The following is a 24,507-nucleotide window of genomic DNA, read 5'->3' as shown; positions in this document are numbered from 1 at the left end:
TCAATCAGCGATCAGAAGGAAATGGAGTGTGGGTGTGTGTACACTCAGACAGTGAGTGCACGCACGCAGGAGCTAGTAGCCTATGAACACAGTGACTGAGTGTCCTAGACTCCTAGTACAGTAAGAGTAAGTAGTAACAGTAAGAAGAACTAACTAATTACAATAATCAATCAGCGATCAGAAGGAAATGGAGTGTGGGTGTGTGTACACTCAGACACTGAGTGCACGCACGCAGGAGCTAGTAGCCTATGAACACAGTGACTGAGTGTCCTAGACTCCTAGTACAGTAAGAGTAAGTAATAACAGTAAGTAGAACTAACTAATTACAATAATCAATCAGCGATCAGAAGGAAATGGAGTGTGGGTGTGTGTACACTCAGACAGTGAGTGCACGCACGCAGGAGCTAGTAGCCTATGAACACAGTGACTGAGTGTCCTAGACTCCTAGTACAGTAAGAGTAAGTAATAACAGTAAGTAGAACTAAATAATTACAATAATCAATCAGCGATCAGAAGGAAATGGAGTGTGGGTGTGTGTACACTCAGACAGTGAGTGCACGCACGCAGGAGCTAGTAGCCTATGAACACAGTGACTGAGTGTCCTAGACTCCTAGTACAGTAAGAGTAAGTAGTAACAGTAAGAAGAACTAACTAATTACAATAATCAATTAGCGATCAGAAGGAAATGGAGTGTGGGTGTGTGTACACTCAGACAGTGAGTGCACGCACGCAGGAGCTAGTAGCCTATGAACACAGTGACTGAGTGTCCTAGACTCCTAGTACAGTAAGAGTAAGTAGTAACACCAGTAAGTAGAACTAACTAATTACAATAATCAATCAGCGATCAGAAGGAAATGGAGTGTGGGTGTGTGTACACTCAGACAGTGAGTGCACGCAGGCAGGAGCTAGTAGCCTATGAACACAGTGACTCAGTGTCCTAGACTCCTAGTACAGTAAGAGTGAGTAAGTACAAGTAGTAACAGTAAGTAGAACTAACTAATTACAATAATCAATCAGCGATCAGAAGGAAATAGAGTGTGTGTTGTGTGTGTACACTCAGACAGTGAGTGCGCACACGCAGGAGGTAGTAGTAGCCTATATGAACAGTGACAGTGAGTGTCCCTACGGGTACAGTAAGAGTAAGTAGTAAGTAAGTACAACTAACAATAATCAAACAGTAATGAGAAGGAAATAGAGTGTGTGTACACACAGACAGTGAGTGAGTGCACACACGCAGGAGCTAGCTAGTAGCCTATAAACAGTGACAGTCAGTGAGTGTCCTACTCCTAGTACAGTATAACTACAATACTATTAGTAAAGGACAGCAGAAATACTGGTATAGAATATGAGAGAAATAAACAGAGGACAGCTGCCCACAGAGGCAAGGCCCCCCTGAGGCCTAAACCTGTAAGCTTGCAGCAGCTGCCTGCAGTTCTCTAATGTAACACACAAGCTACTAACTAAAATACAATGTCTATCTAACTAACAACAATATAGGTGTATATGGCAGGTGTAGGTGAGCAAAAACGCTAGGTAAATGACCACAATAGAGCACTTGCTAAGCCAAAGCACAAAGGAGCAACTCTCTCTCTGTACAAGTCTCAGGCAAGCATGGAAAAACCTAACATGGCGGCCGCTATTTATAGGGTAGGGGCTGGCCAGGGTCCCCCTCTGTGATTGGCTGCCGTCAGAGGGCCTGGGAGCCCTCTGATTGGCTCTAAGGACATCAATCTGGGCTATGACGCTATTCGAGCTCGGTACCGAGCTCGAATAGCGCCGGGTGGCTCGAATAGCTCGAATAGTGAATGGGCTATTCGAGTGTACTCGGATAGCCCATTCGAATAGCTCCAGCTATTCGGAGCTCGAATACCGAGCTCGAATAGCTGAAAAAGAGCTCGAATATTCGAGCTACTCGAATATTCGAGCTCTGCTGAGCACCACTGCTCATTAGGACTCTGCATAGGAAAGGTGGGAGTGAGGCACTCAGGGAGGGGAGTGAGCCGCCTTATCATCATAAGCCGCCTGTAGGCACGTGCCTACAGTGCCTTATGGTAAATCCTGCCCTTCCCCTAATAATGGGGAGAGTCAGCACTTTGCTTTTAAAGCAAACATGCAGCACCTAAAGCTGCCATTGTTTTAAGCCTTTAACGGACATGATGAAATGCATCATGGCAATGGCGGTCAAGGGGTTAAAACGTTTTCAACTCTATTACTTACATAGTTCAGTCAATTGCAAAGTCCCCATCCATCCTTCCTTTAGCTAATCACATTGATTCCTAGCTTGTGAAATGCAGGCGAATAAGATGCTTCAGCCTGTGGCTGATAAAGCGGGCTCCCGGGCCAAGTACTTTTATCTGGGAGTTTCTATAAGGCTAAAAGCAACTTCTCTCATCGAGTTCCTTCTCAAGCTAGGAAACTATTTGTGCCTGGAGTCCAGCTTTTGGCCATCTTGCAAATTATTATTTTAAAAAAACAATTACATTTCAGAATCTGAGACAGCGCTTGAGAAATGGAAAGGTTAAGAAGATGTTTTTAGGTCCTCCTTGGTGGCTTTATGCAAATAGCCATCGCCATCTGTCACTCCTGATAACACCATTTACGCAGCAGTCCAGTTAACTCATTATTTTACCCACTGGATTTTCAGAGTGTATTATGGGCAAGCACTGAAGTACAGATTCCCACCTGCAGACAGCTGTTTTCCTATGTTTAGGACTCATCAGTGCAAGCTGGGGGCTCCGGCAACAGCTTGAGAATGAAGGAGATCCCCGCAAATGAGCAGCCATTTCCTCATAAAGGACAATGCTTGCCATTTAAAGGAGCATCTGGAGAGATCTTGAGAAAAAGAGAATTTTCTCCTTTTCCGCATTTAAAGTGCACCACTCACACACCTGGGAAATTCTAACTGAGAATTTGAAAAGTAAATACACAATCAGTGAATTTAAAAATCTCATTAGTTCTAGATATATTACTTGAAGCAATAGGCAAATACAGATTTCTATAGCAGAAGTCAATCTTGGCTCCTCCTCTTTCACCTCCTAAACCTCATTTTTGCAGTTAATGGCCTCAATTCACTAAGATCATGCTGGAGATAATAAGGCAAGAGAAAACTTACCTCCACACAGTAAGAGAGTTATCTTATCTCTTCATTCCTTAAAGAGACTCTGAAGCGAGAATAAATCTTGCTTCAGAGCTCATAGTTAGCAGGGGCATGTGTGCCCCTGCTAAACCGCCGCTATCCCGCGGCTAAACGGGGGTCCCTTCACCCCCAAACCCACCCCTCCAAACCTTGGTCATCTTCTTGGTCGCAGATTTTCTCTTCCTGGAGGCAGGGCTAACGGCTGCAGCCCTGCCTCCAGTCGTGTCATTCAGCGGCGCATCGCCGCCTCTCCCCCGCCCCTCTCAGCGAAGGAAGACTGAGAGGGGCGGGGGAGAGGCGGAGATGCGCGCTGACAGACGCGCGTGGGGCAGGGCTGCAGCGGTTAGCCCTGCCCCAATGCGGAAGCGCTCCCGGCAGTACGGAGGGGATTTGGGGGCGAAGGGAACCCCGTTAAGCCGCGGGATAGCGGCGTTTTAGCAGGGGCACACATGCCCCTGCTATCTATGAGGTCTGAAGCGAGATTTATTCTCACTTCAGACTCTCTTTAAAAGGACACTTAAGCCAGAAAAAAAACGAGTTTTACTGACCTGGGGCTTCTACCAGCCCCCTGCAGCAGTCCTGTGCCCTCGCAGCCACAGACTAATCCTCTGGTCCTCCTCTGCCAGCTAGTTTCGTTTTTGCCGACAGACCCGTCAGGACTGACTACGCGTAGCTTTTTCTACATTCCCGACTGTAATTAGTGCTATTGCCGGCCACAACGCTTACAGAAATACGCGTTGCCGCATTACGAGCGTTGCGACCCGCAATATCGCTAATTGCAGTCGGGAATGCGGAAAAAGCTACATGTGGCCAGTCCTGACGGGCCTGTCGGCAAAAACGAAACTAGCTGGCAGGGGGGGTCCAGAGGATTAGTGAGTGGCTGCGAGGGCACAGGACTGCTGCAAGGGCTGGTAGAAGCCCCAGGTGAGTAAAACTTATTTTTTTTTCTGACTTAAAGAGACTCCGTAACAAAAATTGCATCCTGTTTTTTATCATCATACAAGTTCCAAAAGCTATTCTAATGTGTTCTGGCTTACTGCAGCACTTTGTACTATCACAGTCTCTGTAATAAATCAATGTATCTTTCCCTTGTCAGACTTGTCAGCCTGTGTCTGGAAGGCTGCCAAGTTCTTCAGTGTTGTGGTTCTGCTATGCACTCCCCCCCCTTCAAAAGGAAGGCTGTATACAGCCTGCTTGTGTATGGATGTATTTTCTATGTGTGGACATACTGTACATCAACCTACTTCCTGTTTTGGTGGCCATTTTGTTTGTTTATAAACAAACTTTTTAAAACTGTTTTTAACCACTTTTAATGTGGCGGGGAGCGGCGAAATTGTGACAGAGGGTAATAGGAGATGTCCCCTAACGCACTGGTATGTTTACTTTTGTGCGATTTTAACAATACAGATTCTCTTTAAGGTTCACTTTAACCACTTCGCAGCTGAGGGGTTTTACCCCTTGAGCACCAGAGCAATTTTCACCTTTCAGCGCTCCTTCCATTCATTCGTCTATAACTTTATCATTACTTATCACAATGAAATCAACTATATCTTGTTTTTTTCGCCACCAATTAGGCTTTCTGAGGGTGGGACATTATGCCTAGAATTATTTTATTCTAAATGTGTTTTAATGGGAAAATAGGAAAAAATGTGGGGAAAAATGTATTATTTTTCAGTTTTCGGCCTTTATAGTTTTTAAATAATGCATGCTACTGTAATTAAAACCCATGAATTGTATTTGCCCATTTGTCCCGGTTATAAAAACGTTTAAATTATGTCCCTATCACAATGTTTGGGGCAATATTTTATTTGGAAATAAAGGTGCATTTTTTTTCAGTTTTGCGTCCATCCCTAATTACAAGCCCATAGTTTATAAAGTAACAGTGTTATACCCTCTTGACATAAATATTAAAAAAGTTCAGTCCCTAAGGTAACTATTTATGTATTTTTTTTAATTGTAATTTTTTTTTTTTTTATTACAAAAAAAAAAATTGGGGAGTGTGGGAGGTAATCAGTTAATTTTTTGTGTTTAACTAATGTATTTCTATATGAAAAATGCTTTAGGGTGTAGTTTTACTATTTGGCTACAAGATGGCCACAGTAACCTTTTGTTTATGCATCCTGCAAGCATCCGGAAGGACGCTTGCAGGAAGTGTTATAAGGCTGGGAAACTTTTTTTTTTCACAATGATCGCGCTGCTTCTCGTAGAAGCAGCTGATCATTGCGGGGGCTTGGATCAGCGAACGGGAACGGTTTTTCCCGTTCATTGATCTCCGGGCGAGCGGAAAGCGGCGTGCACGAGCGCGGGGGCGCGTGGACGAGCGAGCGGGAGCGCGGACAGCGGCGGGAGCGGTGTCAGGTGCGGATTTCTCCGTCCCTTGGTGTTTACAGGGTGGAAAAAGGGACGGAGAAATCCGCACCGCTTGGGGTAAAGTGGTTAAATTACCTCCTCTGTAGGTAATTTTCCTCCTCTGTAGTTATTTTCACACGCAGTTAATAAACAGCCTGTCTTTAACTGTGGAGTTATTTTAAGGATTGAAGAGTTAACTTAAAGACAGAAGAGTTAACTTTAGTTTTGCCTGAGGTAAAATGTTTCCTGAATATGACATGCCTCATCACCATGGTGACCACTCTAGAAATGTTATTAAAGACAGGAGATAAGCTTAGTGAATTGAGGCCAATGTGTTGGTGGAATTACCAGTAGCAAAACTGAAAGGGTAGGAACACACTAGGCAGAATCGCATATGTGTTTTCCATAGCACATAGTGGAAAACGTATATGCGATTCTGCCTAGTGTGTTCCTACCCAAACTCTACACAATTTACATACACTTTAATTTGAACATGGCTTCAGAAATGTGTACCTCTGATCTCACTGGCTTTAGACCCCCTATTTGCTAAATCCCCACCAGATGCCCGTAAATTTGATTAAATGTTAATACATTGCAAATGAATTGTAGCAAGAGAAAACTAGATGAGGGTAGAAACACACTAGGCAGAATCGCATATGCATTTTCCACTATGTGTTATGGAAAACACATGTGTGATTATGCCTAGTGTGTTCCTACCCTTAAAAAGTAATCACAGATCTGAAATCTCTTGGTGTTAAGTCAACGATTGCTGTTACTTTGAGAAGCAGTGCCAAGCTAATCCGCTCTCCCCACATATAAGCATGTGCAGGGCCGGCCCTAGACTTTTTGCCGCCTGAGGCAAAATTACAAAAAATCGCCGCCCCCCCCCAAGCCGTGGGTGGGGGGGGGGGGGGCGCCGAGCTGGAGGGGTAGTGGGCAGAAAGGAGGTATTGGCCTAGCGGTGGGGAGGGGGGTCGGACCCCCCCCCTCCCTTGCCTGGGTCCCCCGATCTGCGCTGCTCCTCCAGCGTTAAACCAGCGTGCATATCATTAAGAGGCAACGGGCGGGGGAATCACTCACCTCTTCCGCGTTCCATCGTGTGTTCCACTGACGTCACTTCCTGCAAGGCCGTCCACTTACAATACAGTGGGCGGCGTTGCCGGAAGTGACGTCAGTGGAGCACACGATGGAACGCGGAAGAGTCGAGTGATTCCCCCGCCCGTTGCCTCTTAATGATATGGACGCTGGTTTAACGCTGGAGGAGCAGCGCAGATCGGGGGACCCAGGCGAGGGCCCTCCCCACCGCTAGGCCCAATACCCCCTTTTGGCCAGCTACACCTCCAGTTGGGCGGGTGGCCCCCAGCATCCAAGGACAAGCGGGTGCCGCCCCCCAGATCTGCCGCCTGAGGCAAATGTTTCACCCTGCCTCATGAGCGTGCCGGCCCTGAGCATGTGCTCTTGGCCAAAGAGACGCTTACAGGGCAGAGACGGATATTTTTACCTGCAGCAGCATTGGACAACATTAGCAGTGACTTCAGCAGGAGATCTGAAACTGCTACAGCCCAGAGAAAAGATAAGTGAGTGTGATTATTAGGCCAGGAACACACTAGGCAGTGCGGGTAACGTAGCGTTTTGCTGCATATGCATTTGTGCATTTTTAGTGTGTTTTACATGTGTTTGCGGTACATTTGCATTTTAACCCACACTTCCGTTTTTATTGCATTTTGCGTGGGTTTTAATGCATTTACGGTTCGCATATATAAATTGCATTTGAATTTTGTATACGTTTTGCATGCGTTTTATGCAAATTACTAGGAAGTCAACAGGAAGCAGAAATACACCATCAAACTTGTTGATGAAGTATTAGTGCATTTTGTATGCAAAAAGCACTAAAACGCAATACCTCTGCATCACCATTAACTTTCAATATGTGCGTTTTTTCATGCAGCCCATTGACTTGCATTTTGTGCGTTTTCGCTGCGTTTTGCACAACGCTAGCGTTTCTGCCTAGTGTGTTCCCTGCCTGAATCACATCAAAATAGCTTCACATCACAGCCATTTTACAGCTAATGACAAGTTGTCTTTAAAATAAAAAGATGATGTGGGGCCTCAACCAATCATATAAGAGTTGTAAGGTATGATGGTAACCCCAATACCATATCATGCAGATAGGGCCTGTTCCCACTATACCTAGGCGACTCTGCATAGAAAAAAACGCCTGTGGATTCGCATACATATGCAGGCGTTTTTTCATGCGAATTCGCATACAAGTGCCACGAGCGCTGCCACACCCCCTCCAGGTCCCCCCCACTTTAATTCGACCCCAGGACTCATTGCAGTGTAGTGGCTCACCTGTTCATCCTGTTGTGGGCTCTTTTATATACGGCCCTCCAGTATTTATACTCACTGGGGTGCCTCTCCTGAGCTGACCTGGTGCATATTATATGTAATAACTTGCACCAAGGAGAGGCTCCTCTGCAAGGATAAAGACTGGAGTGCATGGAGCCATGGACATATGCAAGGGCTCTTTGGGTCGAAGTTGGGGGGGGGGGAACCTGGAGGGGGCGTGGCAGCGCTCGGGGGACTCTGGGACAACTGCCCAGATTGCCCCTATGGTAGTGCTGGGCCTGCATCCATGCCTCAGCACCATCACTAAGCCTCTCACACAGCACCTTTTCCCCCATCCACTCTCAGTAAAGCCCCCCTCAGCACCCTTAGTCAGCTCCCCTTTCTCCTCCATATGCCCTTGCAGTGTAGTGGCTCACCTGTTCGTCCTGTTGTGGGCTCCTTTATATATGGCACTCCAGTATTTATACTCACTGGGGTGCCCCTCCTAAGCTGGCCTGGTGCATGTAATAACTTGCACCTAAGAGAGGTGCCTCTCCAAGGATGAAGACTGGAGTGCATGGAGCCATGGACAGATGGAGGAGCGCGCACAAGCTGAACAAGTGAGCTGCTACACTGCAAAGGCCCCAAGATAAAGTTGGCAGAGACCTGGCTATTTTAACAGCCCCTTATGGCGCGTGGGGGCTGAGGGGTATGTCAGGGGGATAATTTTCCATGGGACTCTGGTTGGATGGGGCAGAGGGAAGCTTACTGAGGGTGCTAGTAGGTAGAAAGAGGCTTACTAAGGGTGCTGGGGGGAGGATAGGGAGGAAAGAGGGGCTTATTGAAAGTACTTGGGTTAGAGAGTGGATTATTGAGGATGCTGGAGCAGACAGAAAGGTTTAGTAAGGGTGCTGAGGTGTGGTTGGGGAGGGAGAAAGTAAATGACCTCTCAAATCCCTCCATTCTGTTGGAGCTGGGGAAAGAAGCTTTGGCTGCATGGAGCGGGAAGAGAATCACTGGCTACAAGGGGCGAAGCTTCATGGGTCTAGGGGTGGAGCTTCTTGCCAATTTGGGGGTGGGGCTTCACACCTGTCCCAATACCCCTTTCAAGAGGAAAATGATGGTGCCTTGAAGGATCACTCAGGTCGCTTGTGGCAAAGGTTGGCCATGCTCCCACATACCAAGAAATGTACCACAAGCACAAATCTTATTTTTAAAAAAATCTTCCAGAGTAAGACCAGCAAACAGTTGATTGATATGTGTCACTGTCAGACACAGGTGGCATCTCAAACATAACAGTTATAATTGAATACTCCCTGTGAGACTGAAATATGTCAATGTTTTGTGGATGTTCGAACAAATAATTTTTTTTATGTTAAATATTATGGTGTGTTGTGCACAATTTAATTTTGTACACCGAGGGTCCATATTTATAAGGAAAATAGTTATGATCAACATACAGTAACCCATAGCAACCATATGTACTCTCTAGAGTGACCTCTGTTTGGCGGCAGTAGGGAACAGCACTCTGCATATATATTACGTCACCTTCTCTGGGGGAGCGGCGGCAGTGACAGGCCTATAGATTTTTTTATAGATTTCATGCTGAAATCTATTACAAATCTATTTGCAGTGTGTGGCTGTAATAAGACTGTCTCTGATCAGACGCAGATCCAAAAGGGATCTATCTTTTTGCCCTGTCGGTAGTCAATCTTCCAGTGTATGACAGGCTTTAGAATAAAATATCAGTCGCACAAGGTTGTACTGTTAATGCACCATAAGATATATCATAATAATGTATGATAATGTTAATTTATATCCTCAGCCCTTTCACATGCCTATATCTCTCTGTACAATCTTACTATATAGTCATTACACAGAAAAGCATATTGTCACTGTGATATCTCTGCCCCTCTCTGTAAATGCAGGTCCACCAAGTCAAAGATGAGATCAGCAAGCAAGAACTCGCCCTGAAGAAAATAAACACCAACAGATGCAAACCGGAACTTCTGACCAATAAGAAGAACATTCTAGATGCTACCTCTGGATGCCCATTCCTGAGCCATGGATTTGAGGCCTTTCAAATTAAGGTTATTATACATATATCATTAGTAAAGTCTGGATTGCCATTGTCCAATCCAATCCAGTCCAAAAAAGCTTTATTGGCAGGACCAAATACATTTAGCATTGCCAAAGCAAAACAAAACAAAACATTAACATGGGGGGGGGGGGGGATTGTGGGAATAAGGGAAGGATAAAGGGGGTTGGGGTATATAGTCCATAGGTGTGTGGAGGATGTAAGGGACAGCATGGGGGACTGGGATATACAGTCCATAGGGGGTATTGGGGGTGTACAGTCCATGTGGTATCATGTTCCTCTCAGTTGGTGGCAGGCTGTGACATATCGGGCAGCTATTTGCACGGTTGTTTCCTCTTCCCCCAGTAGGATGTAGAGTTTCCTCTCCTCATCTGTGGAGGTAAAATCCTGGATGTGGGCGGAGAGTCTCTGGAAGTGGGCGGTCCTCACAGGTGCATATTTGCTGCAGTGTAGCAGGAAGTGGGCCTCATCCTCCAAGACCTCCTGGTCGCATTGTTATTAAATAAAGGGTACCGGTCTCAGTTAGGTTTTAACACTGCTACATAGATTGACAATGTCTGCTACCTATAGATGATATCAGCAAGCAATAGAGGTCTAGTGGTCATGGGAGGTCAGACATGCTTCCTTCACTTGATGCCACACTGTATGGTTACTGTGTCAATAGTTGGGCAGATTGTATATGGCATCTTTATTAACTTACCAGACAAATGATCTAGTTTGCACTCACCAGCATCACATGGTGGCCAGGGGAACCAGAGTAAAAAAAAAGTTAAAGGGAACCTGAGATGTGAGGGATAAGGAGGCTGGAAATGTATTTCATTTTAAACAATGCAAATTGCCTGGCTGTCCTGTTGATCTTCTGCCTCTGATACATTTAGCCATAGACCCTGCGCAAGCATGCAGATAAATTGCTCTGGCTGAAGTCTGATTAGATTAGCTCATGCTTGTTTCAGGTGTGTGATTCAGACACTGTTGATGCCGGAAAATGCAGTAGCACTGCTGATGCCGGAAAGATCAGGAGTATTGCCAGGAAACAGGTATTGCAGCCTCCATATGCCTCTCATATGCCTCTCACTTCAGCTTCGCTGTAAATAATGCAAATCTCAGCAGGAATGATCAGTAGGCCTCCAGTGCCTGTGTGTAGGCAGCATATACTTTACGGGGTACCTTCTAGAGCAGTGTTTAGAACCCCAAGGAGGGCATTTTAGATTTTTTCATACCTCCCAACATTTTGAGATGAGAAAGAGGGACACTTAAGCCACGCCCCTGCCACACCCCTTATCACGCCCCGCCACACCCCTAGTCACGCATACCATAAAGATTTCCTGAGAAAAATATGTGGTTTTATAATTCAAACCACACTGGTCCTTTCTATCCTGGTTCATTTTCCTTCATATTAACATTTTAAAATTAGTAATATATCAATTTAAAGTATCTCCACAGTATATGCAGCCAGGTGTATAGGTCTCCCCAGTATATGCAGCCAGGTGTATAGGTGTCCCCAGTAGATGTAGCCAGGTGTATAGGTGCCCCCAGTATATGCAGCCAGATGTATAGGTCTCCCCAGTATATATAGCTAGGTGTATAGGTCTCCCCAGTATATGCAGCCAGGTGTATAGGTCTCCCCAGTATATGCAGCCAGGTGTATAGGTGCCCCCAGTATATATAGCTAGGTGTATAGCTGCCCCCAGTGTATGTAGCCAGGTGTATAGGTGCCCCCAGTATAGCCAGGTGCATAGGTGCCCCCAGTATATGTAGCCAGGTGTATAGGTGCCCCTAGTATAGCCAGGTGTATAGGTGCCCCCAGGAAGGGAGGCAGCCAGTGAAAGGGAGCTGGTGGCAAAGCGGCAGAGAAGGGGGGAAGTCTCCCCCCCCCCTTACCTCACCTTGGTGCTCCCTTTCCTGGCTCTCCCTTCCGGATCAATGTGTCTCCTCCGATGGCGCAGTGGCAGAGTGATAGCGGGCGGAGAGGACTTACCGACGTCCTTCCAGCCGGCAGAGGGAGCTGTGATCTGTGCGCCGCTAGTCTGGTCTTGAGTAGACCAGACTTGCGGCGCACAGATCACAGCTCTCTCCGGCGGCTGCGTAACAGCGGTAAGTCCTCTCCGCCCGCTGTCAGCCGATGCGCCATCGGAGAGAGACACATTAATCTGGAAGGGAGAGCCAGGAAAGGGAGCACCAAGGTGAGGTAAGGGGGGGGGAGACTTCCCCCCTTCTCCGCCGCTTTGCCACCAGCTCCCTTTCACTGGCTGCCTCCCTTCCTGCGCAAACAGTCCGCCCCTGCGTCTGACCCACCAGCCAGCCGGGACACTGGGGGGTCATAGCGGGATAGCGGGAGAGCCCTCCCAAATCGTGCCAGTCCCGACGAAAACGGGACGGTTGGGGACTATGTTTTTTGTTTGAAGTGTACAAGTACATTTCCAGGGCTTTTTTTTTCAACAGTTGAAGAAATACTGGAGAGTTCTCAAAGAGCATCCTGTAAACCAGTGGTCCTCAAACTAAGGCCTGCAGGCCGACTGCGGCCCCCTGAGGCTTTTTTACTGGCCCCCACACACAAAATGTGTTACTTTTAGATGTCGCCCACTGCATACCATCTGCACATGCTGTGTTGGTGGCACAATATTGGCTCTGGATAAATGGGAGACATGAGGGCTGCCCATGTTAATAGGCGCTGTCTACAATACCTAGGTTCAATGTAAAGTTTTTCTACATCATTTTATGTATTTTCCGGCCCCCCAACAGACTGAAGTATGTTGACCCGGCCCTTGATCGAAAAAGTTTGGGGACCCCTGCTGTAAACTGTGTAAACAACCCCAACTGAAGTTATGAAAATTATGCCAACAGTAAGAATGCCTTGTATACAGCCTAGCTTATGGCCCCGTTCACATTACAAATGCGGACGGGCACGCACGCGGAACGCAACGCGTACGAACGCACGCCATCCGCGTTTGTATGCGTTGCGTGGCTGATCCCATCACTGAAAAGTGAATGGGACAGCCATGCGTTTTGGCAAAAAATGCGTGCAGCATGCGTCCGGAACGCATACAGTGTGAACATCAGACATTGCACTCTATGCAATGTCTGATGTCGTGCGTGTCGGCCATCTGCACGCGTTTCCAAAACGCGGCTGGAAACGCGTGCAGTGTGAACGGGCCGTACCTCTCCCCTGGGCGTACGTTAAAAAAGGGCGCCGGGAAAAAAGGGCGCAGGGTTTTAAACGATAAGCATGAATAACGTTTAAAAAAAATTGTGCTATATTTCGTTTAAAAATAATGTTTTATAAAGTTATAAATCATTAAATAATGTGTATGAAATCGGCAATTGTAAAAACGTTAATCTTCCCTGTTTAAAAAGTGAATTGTATAATAACGTTTTATAAAACATTAATAAGAATGTTACTAAAACTATACTTAACCCTACTTTCACACAGAACCCTCCCTGTACCTAACCCTAACCCCTAGACCCCCCTGGTGGTGCCTAAACCTAAGACCCCCCTGGTGGTGCCTAAACCTAAGTCCCCCCTGGTGGTGCCTAAACCTAAGACCCCCCTGCTGGTGCCTAAACCTAAGACCCCCCTGCTGGTGCCTAAACCTAAGATCCCCCTGTGATAAGCATTAATAACGTTTTAAAAAAATAATGTGCTGTTTTTTGTTTAAAAATAATGTTTTAAAAAAATATTGTACTGTTTTTTGTTTAAAAATAATGTTTAAAAAATTATAAATCATTAAATAATGTGTAATCATGAGAAGCAGTTATAAAACATTAAAAGTCTCCGGGCGCCGCTTTTAAAACGTTATTTTTCTTCGGCGCCCTTTTTTCCTGTTGGGCGCCTATTGAACGATATTTATTATGGGAGTGAATGGCGGCGCCCTTTTTGTCCAACTACCTCATGTGCCCAAATTTTCTGCCTCCCTCCCCTGGTGTCATTGTAATAAAAGTTCCCCACTGAACCCCGGCCGCCACTGAACCCCCCAAAAATTAGACACTCACCAACTAAAGTCTGTATTATATTCTTTTAGAACCTCTTCTGCATCGCCATGGAGTTTGCCAGCGGGGAGACCTGTACAGCCTTCTAAGGAAAAAACGCCTTTCAAGCAGTCCATCATGTATGTACAGTATACATTTTTTTTTTTTACTTTCACAAATGATGAACTTTACCCTTTCTGTCTAGCCCCCTTGTCAAACATACAGATTTTCAACTAACCCCCAAACTTACCTGTAGGGATACATAACTTTGTGGGTCTCACATCACTGCGACTCCCACCTTCAAACACACAGCTGCCCTTTCCAAGTCTCTTGCAATCAGAATGCTGCCCTTATCCTCTCAGCCTGTCACTCACCAGAAACAATAGGACCATTGTAGTCCCTTACACACCCCAATGAGTTCTGGGTCACCATGAGCTTGCTGGTTAGTCTGTGCCTCTCGGATTTACAAGCCCTACTCCATAGAGCCAAATTAATCCATGCCATGCACTGATGAGGATCAAACAATCCGAAACAGTCTGTATGCATGTTGGATTATTATGGCTCTGTACATATTAACAAGCTGACACATCATTGCATTCCAGCGGTTCTGGAGGTGTGTTTAGCTTCTAAGGGTACAATGGTTAATTTGCATATATTCAGCAGTGGTGCCTGAGAGACATCTCGAGCTCACTCCAACCTGAATTATCGCAAATTCTTTCTGTTTTAGGAAAGCAAACTTTTGTTTTTCTTAACATCTTAGTAAGGGGGCTTTTAGGACCATTGTAGTCCCTTACACACCCCAATGAGTTCTGGGTCACCATGAGCTTGCTGGTTAGTCTGTGCCTCTCGGATTTACAAGCCCTACTCCATAGAGCCAAATTAATCCATGCCATGCACTGATGAGGATCAAACAATCCGAAACAGTCTGTATGCATGTTGGATTATTATGGCTCTGTACATATTAACAAGCTGACACATCATTGCATTCCAGCGGTTCTGGAGGTGTGTTTAGCTTCTAAGGGTACAATGGTTAATTTGCATATATTCAGCAGTGGTGCCTGGGAGACATCTCGAGCTCACTCCAACCTGAATTATCGCAAATTCTTTCTGTTTTAGGAAAGCAAACTTTTGTTTTTCAGAAACAATAGGAAGGACTTCTAAATCTGACATCAGCCAATATCCATGCTGCATACAACAACCCTTCCTACCACATTGCTCCCTGCCGCACCAACCCATTCTGTAGCCAAGCACTTTCCCTCTAGCCAAAATGGGAGGTAACAAACTTTTCTTCTCCAATAGTAAAAAGGGTAAGGATCTAGAAATGCCAAATTTCACAAAACACTGCTGGAGGCTGGGACCTTTGCATTATCAATAGTCAAGAAGACCTCAGGTTGCCCATTAGAAGACTCCATGAGCCTAATGCAGAATGCAGTGGTAAAAATGCCCAGCCCATGGAAATCCTACTTGTACTAATGGCAGGGGACAATGCACATTACAACGGTAATGCACTTGTAGTTATGGTAATGCACACTACACCCCTGTTTTTAGTACCAGTGAAACTGCCGTGGATTACCTGCTTTGTGCATCAGTCCCCATGTTACATACGGTAATCACTGTAGCCTCAGAGCGGATTCCAGAAGTATAACCTCTTTACAGGGGTAGGAAGATTGCTTATTCTATAATGCAGAGTGGACAGGAAACAAATTCATGGCTACTCAGGTTAAGTTTTATCTAAGCCCAGGTGGGTTTGACCACAGGAGATCTTTCCCTTTGAGGAGGTGCATTTATGTAAGTGAATCATTAGAGAAGAAAAAGAAGAAACTAGACATAAAAAAACATTAGATAAGCAAGTAACAATTTTTATTGTATCAATCTTTTTTTTTTCCTCAACAGATTCTAAGCTGCGTAGATGATCTGTGGACTGGAATACCTGCATCGCAAGGGCATCATCCATCGGTAATTACATTTCCTTCATTACAAAACTTAGTGCAGGGCAGGGGAGGACTGGCCCAGGGGGACGGGGGGCAATTGCCCCCCGGGCTGCCCAAATCTTAAGTAATTAGGGCCGGCCACAGACATACCACAGGTGACATGTTCGCAGTGGGGATCGCAACCTCGCGCGATATTTCCCGGCAAGTTGAAGTATCCAATCAAAGAAGGGGATGAGGCGGCCGGCTGTGGTGTGCCCTTGTGCGTGGCTGCGCCTGCGGTGGATGTGAGCGGCACAAGGACACAAATAGCTTAGGTCCTCTCCGGCCAGGTGGGTTGACCCTGCTTGACTCCGCCCCCTGCCAGAAGCCATTGCCGCCCGCAACGTGCTGCTGTGCCTGCGGTGTCATCGGAGTGAGCTGTCTCACTCTTCAGCTTTCTGTGCTGGGGGCCTGGAGCTGTGGCTACGAGTGGCTGGCTGGAGGAGTCGGACACAGTCCTCCCCTGTGCTGCTGTGCCTGAGGTGTCGTCGGAGTGAGCTGTCTCACTCTTCAGCTTTCTGTGCTGGGGGGGGCTGGGGGCCTGGAGCTGCGGCTACGAGTGGCTGGCTGGCTGTCCTGGCTGCAGGAGTCGGACACTCTGGGGGCTGGGAGTCGGAGATGCCACCTACAGCTGCTTGCTGCTGTAGAGGAGGAGGAGGTGTAGGACTTCGGAGACAGGAGGATAGAGGAGGTCGGGTCCAGGTGTCCAGAGGAGAAGGTGGTTTTTATAAATTTTGTTTCTGTACTTCTCCCTTCTTGTCACTGAGTTACTCACACTTTGCTGCCTGCCTGCTACTGCTGTCAAATTCAATTCTCTGCCCAGGCCAGTGCCCTCTGAGTTTTTTCTTGTGTGATAATCATCCCCATTCTGACCCTGGCCTGAGGGGGAACGTTTTTTCTTCTTGTGGTGTGATTGGCGGCAGGGGAGGGGGGAGGCAGGCAGTTAGGCACTGTCAAACAGGTAGTTGGAGGGGGGGGGGGAGTAGGTGTCAGACAAGTAGTTTGTATGGTGGGTGGGCAGGAGTGGGGTTAGGAATCACCAGGTAGGTAGGTTTGTGTGTGTGTGTGTGGGGGGGGGGGGGGGAGGTTGTTTAAAGGAGTTATCAGGCATTTTTAATGAAATAAGTGATACTTACCCAGGGCTTCCTCCAGCCCCAGGCTCCCAGCATGTCCCTCGCCGCAGCTCTGCAGTCAGCCATTCGCTGCCGCTGCCTCCCAGTCCCCGGCGATGGCACCAGTCCGACCTGGATGTCGGCCTGTACTGCGCCTGTGCGAGCAGCACTGTCAATCACCGCCACGTGGACCGGAGTGTACTGCGCAGGCGCAGTAGTTCTGCGTCTGCACAGTACGCTCTGGTCCATGTGGCGGTGATTGACAGCGCCGCTCGCACAGGCGCAGTTGGCCTGACGTCATTGCCGGGGGCTGGGAGGCAGCGGCAGCGAACAGCTGACTGCAGAGCTGCGGCAAGGGACATGATGGGAGCTTGGGGCTGGACGAGCCCTGGGTAAGTAGCTCTTATTTTCATTAAAAAAAAAAGCCTGATAACTCCTTTAAGGTTAGGCATCCTACACAGACAGGTAGATTGTGCGGAGAAATGGGGTTAGGCATCAGGTACATAGTGTGTTTGTGTGTGTGTGTGTGGCTGGGGCTGTTAGTCATCACAATTTGAAGATTTGCACACAAGAAAGATATGGCTTTGGGCTGGGGATGCCGTGAAACGGGCCTCTAGTTTGTGTTGTCCCCCCAGGCCAAAAGGTCCCAGTCCTCCCCTGGTGCAGGGTTTCAGATAGTTGCAAGACTTGCAAGAAAGGAAGTTAATGCTGTTAGAAATGATCAGTAGCAATCAACCAGGACATTCCAGCTTAATGGACTTCCCTTTTCCCTAGCAGGGTTGCTTCCATAGTCCAGGAAGAGACTCGTAGGCTATCGTCACTCACCTTGGCGGTATATGGTGAAGATGGGATAATCAAATCTCTGAATGCAAGAGGAAAAGTATTGGTGTGCAGGGAGTCTCCTGCTTCAGACGTGATGCCCGTTTTCTAGAAGCAGTAAGGAGACTGCAATCAGCAATATTATCTTACGAGCTTGTTAGCATTGACAATCTGACAGCAATATAGCCATGAGCTGTGTGACTCGAGTTTTTTAACCTAAAATTAGAAAGTTTTTATATTTCAAACCCCTTTCATCTTTTTTTAAACATTTTTTTTCTATAGTGACATCAAGCCACAGAACATGCCACCAAGAGCATACTCTATTGACAATGCAACCAATTTGGGGCTGAAATTGGTCGCATGTATCGATCAGACATGCTGCAAGATGTAGGGACAACATGCTCAATCGGGTGCACGGCAGTAACAGCGTGCAATATCAGGATGAGCAACAAATACAGCAGAACCCACTGCGCTGTTCCCCCTAATGTAAAATGTGAACCGTGTGTGCATACTACTTTACCTGTCATTATCTGCCACTTGCTCCATGCTCCATCCTCATATACACACATTGCAGGCGGTTGACGGTGTATATGTGGGTGTGTGAGACGCCACACACGCGCCCGCATATACAACGGCAACAACGTGGGGCGCGTGTACATGGAAGGTGGACAGAGCACAGAGCCAGTGGCAGACATGGACAGGTAAAGTATCACACACAGGGCACCGGGGGGCACAGTTTACACTAGGGGACAATGAGGCAGCGTCCTAGGCCGATTCCCGAAAGATTTCATTCAAAAATTGATCGAAAATTGGCTTTATGACACCAAACAGATCTCTATCTCTGATAAAATATGATCAGTGAGAGATCTGTCTCTTGTTCAAACATCATCTGATGTACGGGCACTGATATAAATATTTAGCGTCCCTTGTGTTAATACCTTCAGCACCAGTGGTCCCGGACCGCCGGGGAATTCTTTCAGCCTTATATCAGTCTCTATGCCACAATCTACCTCCAACAATCTTCACTGTATGTGGTGCATCTCCACTTCAACAGGAGACAAGTGTGTTGGCCTGACTTTGGTTACATCCAAGCCTTACCAAGCAAAGCTATAGGAGCCAAAAACTTTAAGGCAATGGTACTACCAGTACACACAAAGCTACGGTAAACTCAAGTTACAGTTGTCAGATCACAATTGTATACTGTAACATATATGGAAAAGGCAGCTGTGGTGAACAGCGCTACCACCTCAGCTGCCTCCAGCACTCATACCAGCAGAGTTTCCGGGCCTCAGGCGTCTAGTACGCCGAGGACGGAACTGTCAGTTGCACATAGGGTTGCCCTGTCGCGCACGTAGACAGGACCTTTATGCGGGGAGGAGGCGCGTCAGCTGACCGGCTGGTCGGCTGACATCAGAGGGGACGCTCGCCGCTCCCCATTGGTTGATCGCTGGGGGCGTGCCTGAAGGGTCTCCCTCTGCTTCATAAGCCTTGCCATGTCACTCGCAACTTGTCTGCTGTTGCGAATACTTCGTGTTAGCGCTCAGACCCTTAGATAGTTCCGGTGTGCTTTGGTCCGGGAGGAAACCGGGGATTTCACACAAGATAGGAATTGTTTGATAATCTTTAGCATTATTCTTACTGTTATTATTGTATATGACTCTGGCTTGTTCTGACTACTCTCTTGCTAAGTGATTCTGTACCTTTGCACATCTGATCTCGTTGCCAACCCTGCCTGATCATATCTTCCTGACTCTGCCTTCAGATTCTGTACTGCATCTGTCTGTCTGTTGCCGAACCCGATCTGTCTGACTACTCAACTCTCACCAGAGGGCCCTTGTCTCTGGTGAGAGGTTCTCACTGATAGTACCCACCAGCTCCTCTGGTGAGGTAAAGCTCTTATCAGTATTACTGTTGCACCAAAAAACATCAGTATTTGTTGTCACATCAGTTTCTGATATACCAGCATTATAGGTGATTCTGCAGATCACCTTATAATCCGGTATATTTCTGCATTATAGGTGATACTGCAGATCATCTATTAATCAGAATTCTGACGATTGCTGACACAAATCGTTACATATACAAATTCGTATTAAGCAAGCCAAGGGTCATGCACATGTATCAATGACTGTCAATCCTAATCCTGAATAATCTCGTAGTCAGCAAACCAGAGGTCATAGACATAAGATCAGACAGGTACAGGGATTGCACAGGAGAGAAGTTACACAGGCAAGAGTTGGTCCAGGCAACAGGCAATAGGATGGTTTGTAACAGGCAAAGGTTCAAGAAAAGATTTAGACAATAAGGAGGCTTTCAGCAAGGAATGCCTAGCAGCTAGCTCTAGCAACTTAACTCTATCACAGGCAACTAATAACTGTGTCAACTAGAATTTTATAATGCAATCCACCTATCAGGAGATGTCCCCACAGTGGCAAGCCAGTAGAATGCCTAGCCTGCGTCTAGTGATTGATTCAGGACCAATCAACCATTTCCTGGTTCAGAGGTGGCGCTGGAGAGCGTATGTTAAGCGTATGTTGCCCAGCAACGCAAGAGGAAGTTTGTCCACGCGAGCCTGCGGAACCTGCAGAGACGCCAAACACACATGGATGGCCACACACACATCTGTGCCGGAGGTGAGAGATGGAGGTGAGATTGTGACAGATAGATACCATAGATAGAGTTGATGGATATCTGATACTTACTGAATTTCTCTATAGTATAAGAACACACCCATAAAATAAATATGCATGATAATGAATTCATAAATTCATAAGGCAACACATGGAGCTCTCACAGTTCACTGGAGTGACAAGATGCAGGATTTGTGACCTGATTAAACTCAGCCCAAGGTGAGAGTGGCTTTTATTATGATTGCTGTTTGCACAAATATTTTATAAGTAACCTTCATTTATGACATCCTGCAAGGCTGGTTACCGCTGGCTTGTTGAGGATGAAGCGGCAGAGGATTTCTAGGCTAGATGAACTGTGAAATGAATTGAGCAGTAGGTGATTGTGTATGCATCCAGATACGGCTGTAGCCAGCCTGAATAGCCACCTGTCCCTGTTATCAAGAGAGAGTGACAGGTGTAGGGGAATTGTCCCTGGAAATATTTGCACATGGCTTTCAACTCTGCCAAATAGGTACTCAATAAAGGGGCACTATGGAGAAAAATTTTAAAATTTAAAATACGTGCAAACAAAAAACAAATAAGAAGTATGTTTCTTCCAGAGTAAACTGAACCATAAATTACTTGTCTCCTATGTTGCTGTCACTTACAGTAAGTAGTAGAAATCTGACAGGAGCGACAGGTTTCGGACAAGTCCATCTCTTCATGGGGGATTCTCAGGGTTTCATTTATTTTCAAAAGCACTTAGTGAATGGCAGTTGCTCTGTCCAACTGCCAAAAAACTGTGTAGCGAGCAGGGAAGTCGGCCAGCATCATGGTTTAAATCCTTTTTAGGGAATCCTATACAATAAAACCTAACTGTCCCTGCGTCATCCACTTTCTCTGTCTGTCCGTCCGTGTTTTTTTTTGTACTGCGCAGGGAGGCCGTGTGCACGCGCACTGACTGGCGGCAGTGGCGCAGTAATTTCACTACCTAGAGCCCATTTTTAAACAGGCTTAGGTAGTCTAGTGTCTTAGCATTTTGTAGAAATGCTCAAAGTTTTCAATTTTGAACAAGCTGTACTTTTTGCAATAAATATATTTGAAAGGCCAGGTAAGCTGTACCCTACTATAACGATTGGTGTCAGCAAGAACAGATTTTCTGATTATTGGTGATCTGCAGTATCACCAATAATACAGATGCTATACCTGTTTATGTAGTGATCTGCAGAATCACCAATAATGCGAGTATAGCGAGACACAGGACAACCAGATGTAAAGATAGGTGTTTGGTGCAACAGTAATACAGATAGAGATACCAACTTCCAAGAGGAGCTAGTAGAGGGAGATATCTCTATAGAACACAGGGATCAGCATTCCAGCAAGCCGGAGATGCAGATGAACTAGTAATCAGTTCACCCGAGGAGCGGGTGGTGCACAGTAAGACAACGTATACAGATCACCCGTGGAGCGGGTGATTCAGACTGCACTGCAACCGGTGGTCACCTGAGGGGCAGGAGATCAACACTGTACTGCAGCTACTAATCACCTGAGGAGCAGATGACTAAAACTGTACTGCAGCTACTGGTCACCTGAGGAGCAGATGATTAAGACTGTACTGCAGCTACTGGTCACCTGAGGAGCAGGTGATTAAGACTGTACTGCAGCTACTGGTCACCTGAGGAGTAGGTGATTAAGACTGTACTGCAGCTACTGGTCACCTGAGAAGCAGGTGATTCAGACTGTACTGCAGCTACTGGTCACCTGAGGAGCAGGTGATTCAGACTGTACTGCAGCTACTGGTCACCTGAGGAGCAGGTGATTAAGCTGTACAGAGAATCCCTCACCAGGGACTAGGCTCACTGGTGAGGGCAGGAGAGTCAGACAAGCAGATTCGGCAACAAACGGACAGATACGGTACAAAGACAGAAGGCTAAATCAGAGTAGTGTTCAGGCTGAGTCGGCAACAGGATCAGATAGGCAGAAGCACAGAATCAGTAGGCAGAAGAGTAGTCAAGACTAGCAGAAGGTCATAACAAATAATACAATTCAATAGTACTTTAGCTATCAACAGAATCTGACTAACTGTGGATCCCCAGCTCCTGCTGGTTCTAGCACACTTTGGGATCTGACTAAGGTCTGAGTGCTAACACGTAGCATTTGCAACAGCAGACGAGGAGCTACTGACAGGCAGGTCCTATAGATACTGAGAGCGCCCCACAGTGCCGCCCCAGTCACTCAGCCAATCAGGAGCACTGCTGGAGTCAGCTGACCGACCGATCAGCTGACTCCCCTTCTATTCGCATAAAGGTCCTGTCGCCTGGCGCGCGCGCGTAGCCCTCAGTCTATGTGCAACTGAAGGGCCAGGCAAAACTCCACCATGTAATTGTGCGGCGGAGGCCGCCGGCTGAGATGCGGAGACAGCCGCCATGCCGCTCACCACTTCGGCGGCATCTCCGCTATCTATTACACCTACAAAGTCCTCCAGCTCCTTGATGTGAGCAAAATGCCTGTTCCTTCTCCAGCACACTGTAGATCACACTGATCCCACCCACTTTCCTTCTGTCCTGAAAAAAATCCTGGCTTCCCTCAACATTCCTCCTTGTTCAGTGTGTAATTAAGCATATATCTCTTCTAGATAGATAGAAAAACTGGACTGGGGAGTCTCTGATCAGCTGTTATGTTATAGTGCTAGCCACAAAAAGTTAAACTCTCAGAAGAGGGAAGAAGTGGGTTAGGTCAGGTTATTTCTGCTTGCAAGGAAAGACTGGCTGGCTCCTGTCCCCTCCCATTTCCTTCATGACTATAGGATAGGTTAGGGGAATAGGATGTGGACAGTAGGAGGAGTTTGGGCAGCTTTCCCTCCAATTAAAATACTCTCTCATCTCGAGCTAGATGAGCCAGTGAATAAGCAAATATTTTTACAAGCAAAAGTACAGATTTTCAATACACAAAGCATGATGCATGCATAATTAATGTGAACTTCCTTTTGCATGCATGCATGAAAAATTTGAGGATTTAGGTTATTGTTATCACTCATTTCCTGTAGCTTTTATTACCACAGATCACAAGTAATGAAAGACTTTGCTGCGCCTAGCGACAGAGACTGAGGGAATAGTTCACCAGTGGGAAAGCAGGCAGTGCTTTAAATTCAAAAGAGGCTCCAATCCATTTCTATGCTATACAGAACTAGTGATGGGGGGCGGTTTGCAAGGCAAGCAGTGAACACACATGCAAGGGTTATGAACGAGCAAATCCTAATACACATTAATGTTTTCCTGTTTTCCAGTGTTAATGCCATCCCTAATGGCTATTTCAACTTAGCCAATCCTAGGCTACGCTCACAGTGGGATTTGTGTTGAATTCCCTGTAAACACAGGAGTAGAAAAGTTGCACCGCAAGCTATGTATGTGTTGCCTAGCATACAGTGAAGTATACATTCAATGAAAAGTATGCTTCATTGTAATTACATACCGCACTTCGCTACAGGGGCGTTTCTAGGGTCCTTGGAGATCGGGGGCACCTGTGGGCACCAGGTGGGGAGTTCTATGCGGCGCGCTCAGCGCGCCGTGGCAAAAAATGGGCGTGGCCATGGGTGGGGCCAAATGTACATGAACTTAGCAGCGGTGTAAGCTACAGATAACGGGCCTGCCCATCGAAATATTGGATGGAGCCCCCTGTCCTTTATTTGGATAATTTACAATCAGTATAGGCATAGATCAAAGATGTATACGCACATACAATTTTGATTGGTCAATTACTGACCCCCAATTTTACCACCCCCGTGCAGTAAGTGGGCCAACAGACAATGAATTTTATGAACAGAGCTAAAATTGGCTAATCAAAATTGTATGTGTGTACCAGGCTTTACAGCTAATACTGTACATACTGAAAGTAGCAGGGATCAGCATACAATATAGCTGGTTTACAATCAGTAAAGGCACAGAGTAACACCTTACACTGTACACACTGGAGGTAAATCAGCACACAGTGCAGCAACTAGAGAACAGCGTATACTGTACATACTGTAGGCAGCAGAATTCAGCACACCGCAGCTAGCGTGCCAAAAATATGAGGATCACGTTGTGCGGCGTGCTTATCGTGCCGCACCGAAAAATGGGTG

At 46.6% G+C, this 24,507-nt stretch overlaps 1 long non-coding RNA gene across 3 annotated transcripts in view; it reads left to right on the top strand.

Annotated features, from left to right (window-relative positions):
* The window catches only part of LOC137531805 (uncharacterized), a 33,896-nt gene extending 15,924 nt beyond the window's left edge, over nucleotides 1–17,972 (top strand). Inside the window, exons 1-5 of one of the 3 annotated variants that reach the window (XR_011023762.1) lie at nucleotides 8,892–8,973; nucleotides 9,742–9,903; nucleotides 13,931–14,017; nucleotides 15,771–15,833; nucleotides 17,737–17,972. This is a non-coding gene — a long non-coding RNA (uncharacterized lncRNA). Of the gene's footprint in view, nucleotides 1–8,891; nucleotides 8,974–9,741; nucleotides 9,904–13,930; nucleotides 14,018–15,770; nucleotides 15,834–17,733 lie in introns of those variants that run through there. The other 2 variants (XR_011023761.1, XR_011023763.1) reach the window with 2 other exon arrangements.
* Nucleotides 17,973–24,507: the final 6,535 nt, after the last annotated feature.

Source organism: Hyperolius riggenbachi, chromosome 9 (genome assembly GCF_040937935.1).
Source record: "Hyperolius riggenbachi isolate aHypRig1 chromosome 9, aHypRig1.pri, whole genome shotgun sequence".
In the NCBI taxonomy this organism is placed as follows: Eukaryota; Metazoa; Chordata; class Amphibia; order Anura; family Hyperoliidae; genus Hyperolius; species Hyperolius riggenbachi.
The sequence above is the reverse complement of the archived record's forward strand: the minus strand, read 5'-3'. Positions and strand labels throughout refer to the sequence as shown.